We start from the raw sequence: 15120 nt of genomic DNA, 5'->3' as shown, positions 1-15120 counted from the left end.
TTGGCTCTCTTATTCACCTGGTATGCATGGATGTTTCAGAGCAAAGAGAAATATTTCTGCAGTATCTGATTACAGGATGAATATGTCAGGGATGAATACTTTCCGTCCCGTAGCCCAGCCTTCTAATAATCATGATGTGTTTGCGACAAGCCACGAAGAGCCGCAAACAATGGTCCTTCGTTGCACCTCTCTGTGGAAGAAGCTTGAGGAAACAGAATCTCGGAGAAACATCTTACACGACGGAATATGAGAAAACATAACAGTACTACCATTAAAATATGTGGTGAGCCACATAGCGAAGCCTTAGAAAGACTGTTAAAAGACTGTTGTTCTTCATATTCCACCGGAAAATTCAATTTTTCAAAAGCAAATTGCTTTTTATACTACGTCATTTACAAAAAATGTTTTAGGCTCTCAAAATTTAGCTTATGAATGAAAGAGTTATTGGGATTTTTGCAATTTTCGAGGAGTAAAAAGTATTCCATTATGTTTCGAGATTACAGCCGGATGACGTCGATTTCTTGGCATGATATTTCGGGTGATAGCCATTCAGCTGTCTTCAGGTGAGTGATTTGCACTGGAGACTGCTAGATCAAATCCATAACTTAATCAAAACTGGCACGGAGGCGCATGCAAAAAGTCAGCTGCTACATGAGCAATCTCTGTCGAGCCAGCGTTCCGATATAGAGCGCGCATGTACTATTATCATCGCGCATGCTCCTGCGCGCCATGGATGGAGCAATATTCGAAGATGTTGCGAAACTTGACAAACGTAGCTCATGTAACGTCTACCTTTGGACATGCATCTCTGCGCCAACTTTTTGTATAAGGTTAGCAATGTGAACTAGCAATCTCTCTTGCTGACCTCAATATCCATAGTAGATCTCCAGCATAACTCGAGCGGTAGCGTCAATTTACATACTCTTTCCAAGGTGACGTCACCTCCCCACAGCACACCCATCCAGAAAGCAACTCCACCCCGTATGTCGACCTAGCATCTTCCAAACGCCTTGGACGCCTCAGTGCAGAAGTCATCGACCCAGTTGTAAATGACCACTTATCTGTCCTCAACATATCCTACAAACTACCCCATCCTCATATACCCCATCCTAATCTCGATCTTAAAGTTTTCCATGACTACACTCGTGCCAACTGTAATTCCTAGGGGGAATTCATAGATACTCACATAGAAAGCCACCCCCTAACATTCCATCTACCCGATGATATCCCACTTGCACCAGACAGTGTCAGGAGCAATTCTGCCCATATTCCTACTAAAGCCTTATGTCCTCATTGCCCCACTCTCCCACCACAAGCCATACTCCTTCTCCATGAATCCAGTCGCTTACATCGCTGCTTCCTACGTACTAATGGCTGGAATACAATCACTCGCCACTGGCAGTTACAGCGACACATTAGAAATTTCCTTACTGGATAAAAAAGAAAAAACAGCGCCAGGACGGGCGGCAGACCTGTACCAAACCAACACTACACTCCCAGTTAACTCTTCCAAGTACCGGAAACCATTCCAAGGGCTTACTGGCACCCTTACTATGTCTCAATACCTTATCCTTCACAACAACCATCCCTTACCTGGAGATCTGAGCAAAGCCAATCACTTTGCATTGTACCTCTCCAACATTTTCTCTATTCCTGATAATCCTCACTTTCACTACTCCAAATTTCCTACTGAACATGAACGCTCAGATACCAGAGTCCCACTCCAGACTTATGCACTTCCCATCTACTATGTCTACCTTATTGCATCCTTCGTCTCCAATCTCCCATCCTAAGTCATTGTTACTAACATCAACACCCATACCTTCCACCTCACAGCTGGAGTGCCCCAACATTCCGTTCTCTCGTCTCTTATTTACCTCTTATACACTGCCGATTTGCTCAAACCACCTCATTGCATCCACACATCCTTCAGTCCTTCAGTATGCTGATGACAGCGCTTTCCTAGCCTTCTGTCCTACACTCCAGACATTCCAACGGTCCCTCTAAATTCAACTCAATCAGTTTACCTTCTGGTGTAACCAATGGCTTCTTAAGATTAACTCCTCCAAAACCCAGGCAATAATTATAGGGTGCATAACCTTCAACTTACGTCTCCATGAGTTCTACTTCACGATTTACAGCAACTAACAATACCTTGGGCTAAACTCCGAACAGCAACTAACATGTAAACCTCTCGCACTAACCTTCCAACAGGAAACCCACAATTCACTGAAACTACTAAAACTACTAAACGGCAGGATATGGGGACTACATCCCTTAACTGTCCTTCACACATACAAATTCCTGATCTGACCCATCCTTTTCTGTGTATATACTGCACGGATATGTGCCCCTCCCAAGTTATATAAGTCCCTCCACATCCTCGAACGCCACGCTTTCCGCCTCGCTTCCGCAATTGCTAATCTTTCCCCAGAATGATCCTTTACGAATTTATTAATTTCCCACCTCTCCTCACTCACTTTGAACACCTCCCAATGACCTACACCTTCTTTAAACTCGACTCCTACAGTCCTATTGTGTCCCCTCTCCTTAAAATTATAGTATGATGCCGTGACGCTACCTAAACATCCCACAAATCCTCCACCTGCACACCCTCATCGTATTCTCCCAGAGAAATTTCAAACGTATCCTTCTCCTGGACCACTACCTCTGCTTCAACATATACTCATTCCTGTCAGCTCTAAATCCTCATCCACCCCACTCTATCCGCCTCTCCCCCAAGGGGTCACATGTCATTCTCTCTCCATACAATACCTCCTCCTTTTTCCCCTTCTCTGTCGGTGACCCCCTCCCTTTTTCTCTCACATCTACACATTCAAATGTCAGCTATCCCTCTCTCCGTGTCCCCCACAGCCACCGCTGTCTCGTCACCACCTCTCACTAGTCTTCAGTCCTCATCACCACCGCTCTTCTATCTCCCTCCATACCCACCTTTCTTTTCATCAACAGGCTCCCATTCCGGGGCACGTAATTTTCCAATTTTAGTGAAAGTATACGGTGTTCCGTTTTTGATGGTCATTGTATCTTCTGTCATGTTCATTTTTTTAAGTGTTTTTTTGTAGTGTCTAGTGTTCTTCAGCTGTTTTGCTACTGTGTTTAACAGTGCTGTCTGTCCACAGTTTTATCACCGTTTTTAAACAAACCATTAAGATAGCTTTATTTACTTACATTCTCCCACTAACATCTTTTATAATAATTTTAAATTTGTGATACATAAGTCTCTTTAATTTTTGTTTCAACGTCTAAGTTAGAGACTAATGTCGACTGGCTGGCGAGCGGATTGTTTGTACCGCTGCCAGCCCATCCCCATGCCCACAAAGGGTGAGGGGGGATGATGTAACAATAAAGAAGGACATCTAGCAATCTCCTGTGCCAAAAACTCGCCTGAACATGGCTGAATGGTTGTCAGACGAAATATAGTGGCAAGAATCCGACGTCATTCAGCTGCATTGAAGGAACTTCATGTAATAAAGGAGCTATAGCCAACATGTTCAATTTACCTAATTTCAAAATGTTCACTACACGTAGAAAACTAACTCTGTGCTTTCTACACAAACATTTTAGGAAGGACCACTATAATTACAGAAAGGTATTCTGGTGAACAGGAGACATTTACGACAAAAACACAGTTAATAAAGATGCAGTTCACATCATCTTTTCGTATGAATGTTGCTAAGTAATCAGAAATGCGGAAAAGTGTTTCACTGCTTTCTTCTCACGACGATTTTTCTCAAGACTTTCTGGAGCAGTAGCCAAATATCGGTCATGTAAACATATTTTACTTGGTATTAGTTCAAAATGGCTCTGAGCACTATGGGACTCAACTGCTGAGGTTATTAGTCCCCTAGAACTTAGAACTAGTTAAACCTAACTAACCTAAGGACAACACAAACAGCCATGCCCGAGGCAGGATTCGAACCTGCGACCGTAGCGGTCTTGCGGTTCCAGACTGCAGCGCCTTTAACCGCACGGCCACTTCGGCCGGCCACTTGGTATTAGTCCATATGTCTCCGTATGAAATTGACTTAGCGAGTATGAGCGAAATGAAGTACATTAATTTTTGACAAACCGTCCTTTGCAACACTACGCCTATTCATCTGATATGTTTTACAGAAATCACAGAAAATCCAAATCTAACTGACCGATGAAAACTAAACACAGTTCATCCTGCATGCGCTTCCAGTACCTAAACCAGCTCACTAGCTGCCAATGTTAACTTTCATTTTCTTACGTAAAATCACAAAATGAAAGGCTTGGAGGTTGGTTTAAGGTTTTATTAATGTCAGTTGTATGTACGAACTAGTTATCTAGCGCCATACGATCAAAATTATATTTATGACGGTGGTATCTGTTCCCGAAAGAACAGTTACCGTGGATGACCATGCAGCTTTGCTAGAAATGAAATGATAATTAAATAGACACCCTAGCTGCATACAGGCGTTGATGTACTTCATTGGGGACATGTTGAAAAAGTGTGCCCCGACCGGGACTCGAACCCGGGATCTCCTGCTTACATGGCAGACGCTCTATCCATCTGAGCCACCGCGGGCACAGAGGATAGTGCGTCTGCAGGGACTTATCCCTTGCACTCTCCCCGTGAGATCCACATTCCCGACATGTCCACACCACTACATTCGTAGTGCACCTAATAGATGTTTGCCCATCATACTCATTACTCGTGGCAGATTAATCTACCAAGTCCCGTACGAGTTCGGGCATAGCGTGTGCGTTCGCACAAGAAGGTCAATGGCCGGGAAGCCATATTTTAACTATATATGACGGTGGTATCTGTTCCCGAAAGAACAGTTACCGTGGATGACCATGCAGCTTTGCTAGAAATGAAATGATAATTAAATAGACACCCTAGCTGCATGCCGGCCGAAGTAGCCGTGCGGTTAAAGGCGCTGCAGTCTGGAACCGCAAGACCGCTACGGTCGCAGGTTCGAATCCTGCCTCGGGCATGGATGTTTGTGATGTCCTTAGGTTAGTTAGGTTTAACTAGTTCTAAGTTCTAGGGGACTAATGACCTCAGCAGTTGAGTCCCATAGTGCTCAGAGCCATTTGAACCATTTTAAAAAGCCGGCACGGTGGCTCAGCGTGTTCGGTCAGAGGGTTAGCAGCCCTCTGTAATAAAAAAACTGAGCTAATCGATCAACAACGAACTTAAACGGATGTCATACGATGTCCGCCCCGAGCAGATGCAACGAACAAAAGTGAACAAAATGAGAATTTAAAAAAAAAAAAAAAAAAAAAAAAAGATGGATAGAGCGTCTGCCATGTAAGCAGGAGATCCCGGGTTCGAGTCCCGGTCGGGGCACACATTTTCAACATGTCCCCAATGAAGTACATCAACGCCTGTATGCAGCTAGGGTGTCTATTTAATTATCATTTCAAAATTATATTTAACATGAAAATGTTTGTTGAAGAGATCTACCAGTACGTCTATGACCCTATGATTATACAGGCTCTTAAAGAAGTATCCAAAATTTTCGGAGGAGGACCAAGACAAGAAAAAGTTAGTGATAAATAAGGACACCAAAGGCATAACTTAATACCTATGGACACTTGCTCATATTCACTATAGTACATCTGCTGCTTGCTCTTCGCCGTTACAAACGACCTGCAGCAGGCAGTAAACAAATGGGTATACAAATGAGGAAACGTTATTCTGTTACTGTGGAACAGCCGACCTTATAATGGGACACGACAGTTGCTTCATTTGCCAGGACATAACCGGAGACCATGTCTACTGTTTTTCGTGTGGAATAATAAGCTTCCATTAAACTGGTAAGTCCAAAGATGAAACTATGATGTAAAAGCGTGTCACAAACTTACCAAAACTTAAAATGGTTCCATTATAACTAATGTAATCGGCGCACTTGTCCAAAGTCGTGGATATGGTATACAGCAGGTGAAACGGAGTGCCAGGCGTCACTAACGGGCCGCGGCCCGACCTGTCACTCGGCTTTGCTCGTTCATTCTCGGAAGTAACAGGAACAGCGCGCGATTTCACTGAGCACTGCGGGGCGGCATTTTACGTCAGCACAACTCTCTTCAGTTTGGCAGAATCGTGCTGTCAGCGCTGTTTAACTTCCGCTATTTCTTCGTGGTTTGAAGGACGTTCACATGTGTAGTGGCCGTTTTGTACAGAAAGGGGAAGTCTAGCGATCTATCGTCGCAATCCTTTAAAATGAATAGGAATGACAGAAGCGAGGGGTGAGAATTCTCAGTTCGCGTAAGTGACGGGTACTGCATATTTGCTATGGAAGGACGTTACTGCACCGTGCTAAAAGAATTTAAAGATTTAGCTCACAATAAAAGAGCAAAACATTAGAACGATCTACAGACAGGATTCATTTTTCTGTACTCTGTGCTAAATATTCAAGGCCTGGAGCACTTCAAGAAATTGGTAGTACGAATAGTAGAATGTGCGAAGTTTCAGGCATTATTCCCTTGTTAGCTGCAATGATTTTCAATGGAACTTAACAAAGGGGATGAGGAACTGAGATTTTATTACAAAGTATGTAGGTTAAGTAAAGGGCTAGGCTTGGAGAATTTTTTTGATTTAAAACTCGCTACTGTTGCATTTATTAAGGAAAAAGGAAATCAAGAACGAAAATTAGAACATTCGGAATGGAGTGTAGACTTCGTGTTTTAAGTGAACTTAACTAAACACTGCCAACAATAAGACACTCCAAGATAACTTCTTTCTGACTTGATGGCGATGCATTTAAAAATAAAATAGCATTCTAGCAGGGGCACATTCTGACAAAGATAGTCCAGTTCCATAAGCTCACTGCAATTAAAGAAAACGCAGACTTTTTACAAGGATAGTTTCCTAAACGTTTTCAGGACACTGTCAATGTTACACATATTTGAGAGCTGTTTTCATGACCGTCTGCTGTTTCAGTTGAAAGCGCTCCTGTTCACTTGCAGAGGTAACTCATTCACTTACAGGGTAATTCCCGTTTTAATAAAAAAGCCATGTACGTTAAAACTGTCCAGGATGTGAACACTGGTTTCCTGAGATGGAGTGTCCATAATGAGGTTGCGAAAGTGCTATAATATTTAGATCGATATATTTGTGTGAAAGACCTTTTTGTTTATGAAACTAATAAGTCACTATTACTTGGCAACTTGAGAGAGAATTTCTGTGAAATTGTCTGCATCTGTCCGTACGCCGGCAGGTTGCACCAGATAAGAATTAGAAATTAGGAAAATTTTGGTACGTTCTATGATACCAAACTGCTGAGGTCATCGGTCCCTAAGCCTACACACTGCTTAATCTAACTTAAGCTAACTTACGCTAAAGACAACACAAACCCATGCCCGAGCGAGTATTCGAACCTCCGAGGGGGAGAGCCGAGCGAAGTGTGACAATGCGCCTAAGATTGGGCGGCTACCCCGCGCGGCGATAAGAATTATATTATGCCTTCGGCGTGCCAAAAATAATTACATTGTACTGAAAATGTGTTCAGCTTGTGACCTACGTTGTTGATGTATGTGAAACATAAAACCAAGTCGTATGCAGTGCAACTGCATTGCCATTTAAATGAGACACGTTCGCAGTTTTTCCCTCCTCCCCCTCCTTGCGCTCAGACAGCGTGGCATTACGGTCGGTGAAATGTGTCAGCAAGGCTGTGCTTTGACATTCGAGCCCGGACATGGACCGCAGGCCGAAACCTTGATCGCTTCTGGTTTACAGTAACCACTTTAACAACTGATTACTGCATGCTGCAGCCACGAACAATAACACAGGACTGAGTCGTCGTTTGTCTACTGCATTCTGAAGGGCGTTGTCATAGCAAAGAACTTGCACTAGAAGAGATGTGTTTCACACTAGCGAAGTTGAACCAGTGCGCATAGCTTTTAAGGTATGTTTTTTTAAAGTCTATGTTTACTGGAAATTTTATCTTATATTGGTCCACATCTCTTAAAATACGGAATACTGCTTACAACAACTTGTATACAGTTTACCACCTATATTATGTGAGAACAGATATTTCGTCATGTGCTACCATTTCTCTGGTGTCTTCCTTTTTCTATATCACTAGTCCTCCACTCATACTGTTGTGTTGTTGTGGTCTTCAGTCCTGAGACTGGTTTGATGCAGCTCTCCATGCTACCCTATCCTGTGCAAGCTTCTTCATCTCCCAGTACCTACTGCAACCTACATCCTTCTGAATCTGCTTAGTGTATTGATCTCTTGGTCTCCCTCTACGATTTTTACCCTCCACGCTGCCCTCCAAGGCTAAATTTGTGATTCCTTGATGCCTCAAAACATGTCCTACCAACCGATACCTTCTTCTAGTCAAGTTGTGCCACAAACTTCTCTTCTCCCCAATTCTATTCAATACCTCCTCATTAGTAACGTGATCTACCCACCTTATCTTCAGCATTCTTCTGTAGCACCACATTTCGAAAGCTTCTATTCTCTTCTTGTCCAAACTGGTTATCGTCCATGTTTCACTTCCATACATGGCTACACTCCATACAAATACTTTCAGAAACGACTTCCTGACACTTAAATCTATACTCGATGTTAACAAATTTCTCTTCTTGAGAAACGCTTTCCTTGCCATTGCCAGTCTACATTTTATATCCTCTCTACTTCGACCATCATCGGTTATTTTACTCCCTAAATAGCAAAACTCCTTTACTACTTTAAGTGTCTCATTTCCTAATCTAATCCCCTCAGCATCACCCGATTTAATTTGACTACATTCCATTATCCTCGTTTTGCTTTTGTTGATGTTCATCTTATATCCTCCTTTCAAGACACCGTCCATTCCGTTCAACTGCTCTTCCAAGTCCTTTGCTGTCTCTGACAGAATTACAATGTCATCGGCGAACGTCAAAGTTTTTACTTCTTCTCCATGAATTTTAATACCTAATCCGAATTTTTCTTTTGTTTCCTTTACTGCTTGCTCAATATACAGATTGAATAACATCGGGGAGAGGCTACAACCCTGTCTCACTCCTTTCCCAACCGCTGCTTCCCTTTCATGCCCCTCGACTCTTATAACTGCCATCTGGTTTCTGTACAAATTGTAAATAGCCTTTCGCTCCCTGTATTTTACCCCTGCCACCTTCAGAATTTGAAAGAGGGTATTCCAGTTAACGTTGTCAAAAGCTTTCTCTAAGTCTACAAATGCTAGAAACGTAGGTTTGCCTTTTCTTAATCTTTCTTCTAAGATAAGTCGTAAGGTTAGTATTGCCTCACGTGTTCCAACATATCTACGGAATCCAAACTGATCTTCCCCGAGGTCCGCTTCTACCAGTTTTTCCATCCGTCTGTAAAGAATTCGCGTTAGTATTTTGCAGCTGTGACTTATTAAACTGATAGTTCGGTAATTTTCACATCTGTCAACACCTGCTTTCTTTGGTATTGGAATTATTATATTCTTCTTGAAGTCTGTGGGTATTTCGCCTGTCTCATACATCTTGCTCACCAGATGGAAGAGTTTTGTCATGACTGGCTCTCCCAAGGCCATCAGTAGTTCTAATGGAATGTTGTCTACTCCCGGGGCCTTGTTTCGACTCAGGTCTTTCAGTGCTCTGTCAAACTCTTCACGCAGTATCTTATCTCCCATTTCATCTTCATCTACATCCTCTTCCATTTCCATAATATTGTCCTCAAGTACATCGCCCTTGTATAAACCCTCTATATACTCCTTCCACCTTTCTGCCTTCCCTTCTTTGCTTAGAACTGGGTTGCCATCTGAGCTCTTGATATTCATACAAGTGGTTTTCTTCTCTCCAAAGGTCTCTTTAATTTTCCTGTAGGCAGTATCTATCTTACACCTAGTGAGACAAGCCTCTACATCCTTACATTTGTCCTCTAGCCATCCCTGCTTAGCCATTTTGCACTTTCTGTCGGTCTCATTTTTGAGACGTTTGTATTCCCTTTTGCCTGCTTCATTTACTGCATTTTTATATTTTCTCCTTTCATCAATTAAATTCAATATTTCTTCTGTTACCCAAGGATTTAGCCCTCGTCTTCTTACCTACTTGATCCTCTGCTGCCTTCACTACTGCATCCCTCAGAGCTACCCATTCTTCTTCTACTTTATTTCTTTCTCCCATTCCTGTCAATTGTTCCCTTATGCTCTCCCTGAAACTCTCTACAACCTCTGGTTCTTTCAGTTTATCCAGGTCCCATCTCCTTAAATTCCCACCTTTTTGGAGTTTCTTCAGTTTCAATCTGCAGTTCATAACCAATAGATTGTGGTCAGAATCCACATCTGCCCCTGGAAATGTCTTACAATTTAAAACCTGGTTCCTAAATCTCTGTCTTACCATTATATAATCTATCTGATACCTATTAGTATCTCCAGGATACTTCCAGGTATACAACCTTCTTTTATGATTCTTGAACCAAGTGTTAGCTATGATTAAGTTATGCTCTGTGCAAAATTCTACAAGGCGGCTTCCTCTCTCATTTCTTCCCCCCAATCCATATTCACCTACTATGTTTCCTTCTCTCCCTTTTCCTACTGACGAATTCCAGTCACCCATGACTATTAAATTTTCGTCTCCCTTCACTACCTGAATAATTTCTTTTATCTCGTCATACATTTCATCAATTTCTTCATCATCTGCAGAGCTAGTTGTCATATAAACTTGTACTACTGTAGTAGGCATGGGCTTTGTGTCTATCTTGGCCACAATAATGCGTTCACTATACTGTTTGTAGTAGCTAACCCGCACTCCTATTTTTTTATTCATTATTAAACCTACTCCTGCATTACCCCTATTTGATTTTGTATTTATAACCCTGTAATCACCTGACCAAAAGTCTTGTTCCTCCTGCCACCGAACTTCACTAATTCCCACTATATCTAACTTTAACCTATCCTTTTCCCTTTTTAAATTTTCTAACCTACCTGCCCGATTAAGGGATCTGACATTCCACGCTCCGATCCGTAGAATGCCAGTTTTCTTTCTCCTGATAACGACGTCCTCTTGAGTAGTCCCCGCCCGGAGATCCGAATAGTGGACTATTTTACCTCCGGAATATTTTACCCAAGAGGACGCCATCATCATTTAATCATACAGTAAAGCCGCATGTCCTCGGGAAAAATTTCGGCTGTAGTTTCCCCTTGCTTTCAGCCGTTCGCAGTACCAGCACAGCAAGGCCGTTTTGGTTAATGTTACAAGGCCAGATCAGTCAATCATCCAGACTGTTGCCCCTGCAACTACTGAAAAGGCTGCTGCCCCTCTTCAGGAAGCACACGTTTGTCTGGCCTCTCAACAGATACCCCTCCGTTGTGGTTGCACCTACGGTACGGCCATCTGTATCACTGAGGCACGCAAGCCTCCCCACCAACGGCAAGGTCCATGGTTCATACTAATGAGAGTAAAATGTATAACAGTACTGAATTAATATTACGTGAGCGAGAGAGGAGTGCGTATTTTGCAATCTTTTCTGGTTTTCACTATCTATGCTACACAAATACAGAAAAATAACATGACAAATAAAGTTCATCCATGAATTTTTATAGCTGTATAGGCTCCCACGATCACAGCAAGTTAATATGAAAGTTTCAAGCGTATGTTAGCGTCTCCTGTTGTAAATAGTGGACACTGATCAAACCAACGTTTTGGCCACGGTTGCAGTGGCTCTCTTCTGCATCTGCTGAAGTTTTTGTTTGGCCAAGGAAATTCAAAGGTAAAGTTAGACGACCGATATTTTTCAGGATTATCCCAGCCACTGACTCCCAAAAAGAATTTGATTCCGTATCATACCGACGCTTGTTAACAAAACTACAATCATATGGTCTGTCAAACGAAGCTTATGCGTGGACTGAAGATTTCTAAATAGGGCCGAACAGCAAATTACCTTGGATGGATAGTCATCTATAAGTGTAGAAATGGCTTCATTTGTACCCTAGGGAAGTTTGTGGAGATCCTGGCTGTTGGTGTTGTATATCAGTAGCCTGTCAAATAATACTAATTCTGCTCCCACACTTTCAGCAGATGATGGAGTTATCAACATTTAGGAACTCTATAAAAGAGGTGAAACGTACATGACTGTGCTTAAACTGACACACTATATTTTTAGCGCAACGCAATCTGACTTTCAAAAATCCCTACAAAAGAATGGCCCTGACTAACATTAACCTATACCTTTCACAAATCACTTACCTCACCAAAAATCTTCGTTACTCGAACTACTGCAAAACAGCGAGCGCCACTACTGCCAGCTAAATAAAAGATTCAAGCTACGGAAGGCACTAACTACTGATAGGCATAGTTAGCAAATGAAAGATTTTAATAGAGAACAAAAAATGTATTTACCTTATTAGTCATCAAAGTCATTATATATAGCAGTTCATGACATCCAGTCTTACAAATTTCAAGATTCCGCCATTTCTCTCCCCACATCCACCACTGCTGGCGGCTCACCACCAACTGCGCAACGCTACGCGCTGTTCGTATCCAGCTGCCCAACACTACAATGGCAGACAACAATGCAAACTAGCCACTGACTGCACACAGCACAGCCAGTGCTTTTCATACAGAGCGCTACGTAACGTTGCCAATAAGAAAACATAAACAGCCTACTTCCATAGCCCCCATGCTCCCCACAAAAAATTTTACAAATTGTTTTGGGCAGTGGCCAATAATGATTTGATAAAATTTTTCATAATTACAATAACAAAGAAATCAAATGCACACACTTATTGATACAATGTTGGTCAAAAGCTAAAATTTTCTCACAGTCCATAAAGACAGTCCTGATCATTCATCACAATAAAATTGCAGTGTTTTTTTTTCTCAAAGTCTGAGCAGTAAAAGAGAAGGCACACGGAAGTAGTGGATTTCCATGCAGTCTTGAAGAAGTAGCGTTGTCCTTCCAACGGAAAGACAGTGCTGACTCTTGACATGCAGACAGGTAATGGGCCACAACAGAGCAAACCCACCGCTGAGTCAGTCGAAGTTTTGAAGGATATTGGTAGGTAGGTCATCACAAAGTAGACCCACTGTAGTCCTTGTAGAGATTACGGTATTGGTGGGCCATCAAAGATGCAGACCCACTATAGTCCTTCTAGAGATAATGGTATTGGTGGACCATCAAAGATGCAGACCCACTGTAGTCCTTGTAGAGACGGCCAGCAGCCATCTGTTGCAACTGTGCAGGTGCACAATCACCATCGAAGAGTCTTGCGGACAATATAGCAAGTCCATAAACCACCACTTGTGCACTCACAAAGTTTTTGGAATTGTCCTTAGAACCAGCAATGCTGTTAACCAGTCCCTTGCTGAATTATCAACACACGGGCAAACACTAACAGTCCCAACTTCTCATATATTGTGCATATACTATGACCAACAGAAACGTGTGCAGTGAAATGGAGCTTACAAGTTACAGAGGCTGCTCAGTTACATCTCGGTATCAAAGTAATGAAAATATCTACATCTACATCCATACTCCGCAAGCCACCTGACGGTGTGTGGCGGAGGGTACCTTGAGTACCTCTATCGGTTCTCCCTTCTATTCCAGTCTCGTATTGTTCGTGGAATGAAGGATTGTCGGTATGCCTCTGTGTGGGCTCTAATCTCTCTGATTTAACCTCCTGGTCTCTTCGCGAGATATACGTAGGAGGGAGCAATATACTTCTTGACTCTTCGGTGAAGGTATCTTCTCGAAATTTCAACAAAAGCCCGTACCGAGCTACTGAGCGTCTCTCCTGCGGAGTCTTCCACTGGAGTTTATCTATCATCTCCGTAACGCTTTCGCGATTACTAAATGATCCTGTAACGAAGCACGCTGCTCTCCGTTGGATCTTCTCTATCTCTTCTATCAACCCTATCTGGTACGGATCCCACACTGCTGACCAGTATTCAAGCAGCGGGCAAACAAGCCAACTGTAACCTGCTTCCTTTGTTTTCGGACTGCATTTCCTTAGCATTCTTCCAATGAATCTCAGTCTGGCATCTGCTTTACCGACGATCAACTTTATATGATCATTCCATTTTAAGTCATTCGTAATGCATGCTCGCAGATAATTTATGGCATTAACTGCTTCCATTTGCTGACCTGATATATTGTAGCTAAATGATAAGAGATCTTTCTTTCTATGTATTCACAGCACATTACACTTGCCTACATTGAGATTCAATTGCCATTCCCTGCACCATGCGTCAATTCGCTGCAGATCCTCCAGCATTTCAGTACAATTTTCCATTGTTAGAACCTCTCGATATACCACAGCATCATCCGCAAAAAGCCTCAGTGAACTTCCGATGTCATCCAAAAGGTCATTTATGTATATTGTGAATAGCAACGGTCCTACGATACTCCCCTGCGGCATACCTGAAATCACTCTTACTTCGGAAGACTTCTCTCCATTGAGAATGACATTCTGCGTTCTGTTATCTAGGAACTCTTCAACCCAATCACACAATTGGTCTGATAGTCCATATGCTCTTACTTTGTTCATTAAACGACTGTGGGGAACTGTATCGAACGCCTTGCGGAAGTCAAGAAACACGGAATCTACCTGTGAACCCATGTCTATGGCCCTCTGAGTCTCGTGGACTAATAGCGCGAGCTGGGTTTCACACGACCGTCTTTTTCGAAACCCATGCTGATTCCTACAGACTAGATTTCTAGTCTCCTGAAAAGTCATTATATTCGAACATGATACGCGTTCCAAAATTCTACAACTGATCGACGTTAGAGATATAGGTCTATAGTTCTCCACATCTTTTCGACGTCCCTTCTTGAAAACGGGGATAACCTGTGCCCTTTTCCAATCCTTTTGAACGCTACGCTCTTATAGAGACCTACGGTACACCGCTGCAAGAAGGGGGGCAAGTTCCTTCGCGTACTCTGTATCATTTACTTGATTCAAATATTGCACTACAGGCTGTGACTATGGTATCACTTATTCACAATCTGAATCAGTCAATGCATATAAATACCTGTTTGTAACAGTTTGTAGTTTCTATAACACTGAATAATTTCACAAGCTCAATCTTAGGTTGTGGAGATGGCTGATTTTTATGTAATGGTCGAATATTTGGAAAATTCTAACCACATAGGAGACTGCTGGCAGGTACATTGATTACGCAACATTCGTGCAGTGTGAA

The 15120-nt window shown here is 42.4% G+C and overlaps 1 protein-coding gene and 1 non-coding gene across 2 annotated transcripts in view; one reads left to right on the top strand and one right to left on the bottom strand.

The window, feature by feature from the left end:
- LOC126249028 (uncharacterized) overlaps nucleotides 1-15120 on the top strand; it is a 1135715-nt gene that overhangs the window by 763591 nt on the left and 357004 nt on the right. The window lies entirely within an intron of this gene.
- Nucleotides 4497-4571, bottom strand: Trnat-ugu (transfer RNA threonine (anticodon UGU)). The gene has a single exon. It is a non-coding gene; the product is annotated as a tRNA-Thr (tRNA).

Source organism: Schistocerca nitens, chromosome 3, assembly GCF_023898315.1.
Source record: "Schistocerca nitens isolate TAMUIC-IGC-003100 chromosome 3, iqSchNite1.1, whole genome shotgun sequence".
In the NCBI taxonomy this organism is placed as follows: Eukaryota; Metazoa; Arthropoda; class Insecta; order Orthoptera; family Acrididae; genus Schistocerca; species Schistocerca nitens.
Note: the sequence above shows the minus strand (reverse complement) of the source record. Positions and strands in the feature narration are given on the sequence as shown.